Source organism: Etheostoma spectabile, unplaced genomic scaffold (assembly GCF_008692095.1).
Source record: "Etheostoma spectabile isolate EspeVRDwgs_2016 unplaced genomic scaffold, UIUC_Espe_1.0 scaffold00006330, whole genome shotgun sequence".
Classification (NCBI taxonomy): Eukaryota; Metazoa; Chordata; class Actinopteri; order Perciformes; family Percidae; genus Etheostoma; species Etheostoma spectabile.
The window spans coordinates 902-6649 of record NW_022603358.1 but is presented as its reverse complement, the minus strand read 5'-3'; the positions used below and the strand labels follow the sequence as shown (position 1 = coordinate 6649).

At 40.3% G+C, this 5748-nt stretch overlaps 1 non-coding gene across 1 annotated transcript; it reads right to left on the bottom strand.

Moving 5' to 3' along the window:
- Nucleotides 1-4406: 4406 nt before the first annotated feature.
- LOC116678002 (U5 spliceosomal RNA) lies at nt 4407-4517 on the bottom strand. The gene has a single exon (XR_004329145.1). It is a non-coding gene; the product is annotated as a U5 spliceosomal RNA (small nuclear RNA).
- Nucleotides 4518-5748: the final 1231 nt, after the last annotated feature.

Sequence of the window (5748 nt, the reverse complement as noted above, 5' to 3'; positions counted from 1 at the left end):
TTGCATAACCATTATTTCTGAGAACTGCTGCAGTGTTGCCTGGAGTCACCTGTGAACAGCCCAGGACCATTGAACTACATCCCATAATTCCTCTGCATTAATGGGTATTGCCTCAGAAACAACATTTATGATGTCACCCTACAAGTGTTCTCTGTGATTGAGGTCCGGGGGTTGGGCTGGCCCCTCCATAACATCCATCTGGTTCATCTGGAACCAAGACTTTGCTCCTTCCTGGTGTGTTTGGGTCCTTGTCTTGTTGAAAGACCCGTTTCAAAGGCATTTCCTCTTCAGCATAAGGCAACGTGACCTCTTCAAGTATTCTGATGTATTGGAACTGATCCATGATCCCTGGTATGTGATAAACAAGCCCAACACCACAGCATGAGAAACATCCCATAACCACCATGCTTTACTGTCTTCACAGTGGACTGGGGCTGGATTTCAGTGCGGGGGGGGGTCGTAGGACAAACTGTCTGCGGCTCCTAGACCCAAAAAGAACAGTTTCCCTCTCATCAGTCCCCAGAATGTTGCTCCATTTCTCCGTTGGCCAGTCAGTGTGTTTATTGGTTGTTTCCCACGTCGGTCAGGCGTTGGATGCCATTTCAAGGCATTTGAAATCATTTTGGCAGAGTAGCTTATAATCTTCTGCACTTCTTTATATGTTTTCCCCTCTCATATCAACTTTTTAATCAAAGTCCTCTGTTCCTCAGAGCAATGTCTGGAACGAGCCATTTTGCTGAGTATTTCAGTGTGAAATGCACTATAACCAGCATGCACAACATGTTCTTCCTTCCTTGAATATGTATATATACAGTATATAGATTAAATATGGGCCATAACTGACACCTGTATCTTCACAGAATCAATCAGCTCACTAATTGAACACAACACTGCTATTATTTTGAACATTTTGAACACGCAGCATGCATGTCATGACTGTTGGTTTTCTAGGACTCTACAACACTTACTAGTAAATGACTTGCCATGTAGAAATATCACTTTTACCAAAAAATATGATTTATGAGTTTAGTGATGCTATTATTTTGAACATAACTGTACATTAAAGCTATTTTTTAAACATCCATGACCACGACATATGTGCCTTTTGTTTCTCAGAGACGTCAGTGATGCTCAGCAGTTTTATTCCAGAGCACAGCAGAAAGCTCTGCTGAGCTTCAGAAATGCTTGAGGAAATGGAGCTTGTGTGGACAATACCACATTACACTACCATATTACTTACTTACACAATGCTGCTGGCTATACAAGTTTGATTTAGCAAAAACAACAACCTAAAACAAAAGGTCAAAGGTCAACTGGTGCCCCTCATTGCTAATGCCTATCAGGAACAATGGTTCCAATTTACTTTACTGGAGTAGAGCTGTTTCAGCAACATGAAGACAACACGGTAACCCCTACAGATACCAGTGAAATCTTAAAATATGTGGGAAAATGTTACATTTACAATTTTCCCGGCACTAAAATCCTTGCTGACCCCCCATTTGTTACTAAACAGCTGGCTAAAGGCTGGCAACAAAATGGAAGCCACACATAAATTGATCAAAAGTAGTTTATTTACCACAAACTAACCAACACTGGATGTTACATTTCCCATAATGCAACTCCATAATAGTGATGTTGGCAGGTAATTAAGAAAAGTATTGCATCAGTCAAACAATGTTTCATAGACATCCTCTAAATGTTGTTTCTAGTTTAAGATAGAGCTCTACAGCATGGCACCTCACTAACTCACTCTCTTGGTTTTTCTCTGTTGATAGAAACGGAGAGGAAGAGGAGTCAGACGTCACCGCTGTCAGCAGTGTAACAAATCCTTCACATCATCTGGATATTTAAAGATTCATCAGAGAGCTCACACTGGAGAGAAGCCGTACAGCTGTGAACAATGTGGGGAAACATTTTCTCAGAGTGGTAACCTTCAAAGACACCAGCGCATTCACACTGGAGAGAAGCCGTACAACTGTGAGCAATGTGGGGAAACTTTTTCTCAGAGTGGTTGCCTTAAAACTCACCAGCGCATTCACACTGGAGAGAAGCCGTACAGCTGTGAACAATGTGGGGAAACCTTTTCTCAGAGGGGACACCTTAAAACTCACCAGCGCATTCACACTGGAGAGAAGCCGTACTGGTGTGAACAATGTGGGGAAACCTTTTCTCGTAGTGGTAACCTTAAAACTCACCAGCGCATTCACACTGGAGAGAAGCCGTACTGGTGTGAACAATGTGGGAAAACCTTTTCTCATAGTGCTAGCCTTAAAAACCCAGCGCATTCACCACTGGAGAGAAGCCGTACTGGTGTGAACAATGTGGGGAAACCTTTTCTCAGAGTAGTAGCCTTAAAAGACACCAGCGTATTCACACTGGAGAGAAGCCGTATGGTGTGAACAATGTGGGAAACCTTTTCTCGTAGCAGTAGCCTTAAAAGACCCCAGCGTATCACTCTGCCTCGTTGTGAACATGTTTCAGAGCCAAGCTGTTTCCTCCTCCTCATGCCTGATAGCTGGTGTTATATTCTGATCTTCTCTCCACGTGAAGGCTGACCAGCAGTAACTTTATCTTCTGAGCAACATGGATGTTATTGTGGATCAGCTGGACTGTTTTCTCTCTTTCCTCAGAACTCTTACCATTTAGGCACCAGAATCGGCGCCTGAACCATCCTTTTAAAAATAAATTTTTAAAATGTATATATTTAAAAATAAAAAAGAGCCAGAAAAGACAGCCAGCAACATTTAAGAATGGCTTGTTATGTTAATGGTCCAAATTAAATGTAAAAAAAATAGTAATATTTCTCCAGTAAATTGCTGCTTAATAACAAAAACAACCACTAGATGGAAAAAGGCAGCGCTGGTGTTTCAGTAGTACCGAAATCCCCGTTACTATTCGGTCCGATAGATACCGGGTGTTAAGGCTCCGGTGCCGTACTAGCACGGGTTTTGGTACCCAACCCTACCACAATGTTTTAAAGATGTTTGGTTGGAAAATGTAGACATGTTTAAAAAAAGTTTATATCGTTTTTATTAGTAAAAACTTTCTTTCATCTCTAGAAAAACACAATTTTTTGCTGACAGGAAGTCAGTATAATTTTCATTTTAGGAATACATTTTTGTCCCCTTATATATTTCTAAAGTCCCAAAAGTTGGCAAAAACTCTAACCTTTGAGCATTATAAGTTTAATAAGCACAAATTCAATGTTTGTGTAAATTGGTCCAAACTGTCCTCTCATCATTACCAACATACTAGAAGTTGGCCATTTTTAATTGTATGCTCTGACGTTATTGTTGTTTTGTAGTTTAACGTAATGTTTTCCTACTTGGTGGAATTTCATTTAATAATCTTTGTCTGACATTTCATATTTTCTGTGACTGAATGTGGTTTCAAATCTGTTGAGGTCTGTTCAGACTGAAAGTAAAGACACTGATGATATCATACAAAATCTGAAAATAGAAAGCAAACAGTGATTTATTTATCGACTTGTAGAATAACAACAATGATTGAATTGGTTTAAATTTTTGCAATGTGGAACAATAAATACAAAAAAGAAATAAAACGCTGCATCGTGCTGATATTTGACTTGATTTGGATTTGGATTTATTGGTCCGATTTATCCTTCTGCCGTTTCTGTGGTTAAACTCCTTGATAAGAAGTGTTTCCTTACACTAAAAATGCTGAAAGACTCAGATAATATTCTAAGTGTGTAACATTATGGGATGGATCCCTACAGAGATAGACTTTTTAGTTAGAGATTAAGATCCTTTTAGTTTAACATGAAACAGCCCCGACATCACCATCACCAATCCACAAGACTCTATGTAAAATCACTACTTCTAGCGTGTACAGAACGCATATCTCCACTAGACTCATGTAAATAATCACTGTATCTAAAACAAAATAAATTTTAGTAACTATTGACATTGATATCTTTGGTCAATATTAATGCAACCCCCCCCCCCCCTTTGATTGTTTCCTATTGACGAGTGACAGGTCATATCCCTCAATCAATGTTGTTCTACCGTAAGAAAGTCTCTGTTATGCAATTGCTGTGAACTTTGATACGGCTCCTGCTGTTAACTGTGTAATATTCACACTGGCAGTAAGAACCAATGTAGAAATTATTAGCTGGGTCAATGTTGTTTTCAATGTCTTGTGGTTTATGTCTGTGTATTTGAAATAATTAATCAAATCGTGATCACGATTTTGACTTCCCATGATCAAATTTGCGTGATCGAGCGATTATTTTCTGAGTTTTTTGAGAATTGAAGCAGTGGGTGTAGAGCACAGAACATGGAGGCAGAGCAGTGTCTCCAAACCAACAGATCCAGACTCCACAGCTCCAAAGCCCAGAAACACCTGCAGGAAGCGATAGGAGCTGCTATTGTTCACAAGTACAAAAGGCTCGACCAAACAGCAAAGCCCCCAAAAATAGTTTCATCTCATCAGCATTCCCCTCCAAGGAAGTCTTTAGTAAAAGGCGAAGACTTGTGCGTATGAAGAAACCAGAGTGAGTACAGCCGCTGCTCGAGATCAGCTGGAAACCCTAGGTGGACCAGTCCAAACCATCACGGTAAGCCTCACTGGGTGTCCAAAACTAAAATGAAAAGAGGAAATTGGTAGACTTTTACTGATGTTTCTATCTGTACTCACTATGCCCTTTTTTTAAGCACCAGCCAATCACAAGTGTTATGTGAATAATCAATGTGTGAGTAATCAGGAAGCATAAAAGATAGTGGCAAGGTCTACCAAAGGTTAACTTTACCAACCCGTAACTGTTCCTTCAAAATGTGGATCACAGATTATCCAGAACATAGGTCTGAAGAGCCTAGTGGCGCAGAGGGGAGTGTGCTGGGGCCCATAACCCAGAGGTCGATGGATCGAAACCATCCTCTGCTAATTGCCATACTTTGTGACTTGATTGTACGCATACGTGATAACATTTACAAAGCATCTGTTTGCTGCAAGTGTCTGAAGTGAATTAGATGAATTATTTCATCCATTAAAAAAGAAATTACAGCTCTCAAGCCTGATCTACCCAATAAAACGGCAGCATAAACACAAATATAATAAATTTCCTACAGTACAATACTGTAAATAGATACAAAGTAAAATGGAAACTGTAAATCATGTATATTTAAAAGTGCTTGTTGTGTTGTCTGATTTTCTGAGGTATTAAAAAGGGGGCAACCGCTTAGTTTTGTGTCACATGAGGTCTTGGGCTGAATCTCATTTCTCTATCTCACCCTTCCCTTGGTTTTGCGGGTTCACGCGAAACCTAGTGCTGTCCCAATACTCTTTTTGAACAAGGAAAAGGGGTGTATGGCCCTGGAACCATAGACAGTGAAATACAAAATCAAGGGAGGACGCAAGCTCACTTGAAGCAGGGGGAGGAACGCAGCTGATTCACTTTGGGCTGAAAGCGAGCAGAAGTTTCTTAGATCATGTGTTCATGTTGTACCATTCATTATTGCATTGTACGAATTACTGTAATCATTGTAATTAATTCTTGTTCATGCACTTGGTTGGCACTTGGTTTGATACAAGACACTGATGAAATTTGTGTGTGTGTGTGTGTGTTTGTGGGGGGGGAGGGGGGGGTGGGGGGGGGGGGGGTACTGGCAACAGGCTTCAGACTGGTCTGGAATATCAGAAAACGCTGTAGTTATTTTGTTGTTTGTGGTTTGTGTGATTTTTTTTAGTTTCACACACATGAGTGCCTTTTTATGTGTGTGTCATGTTAGT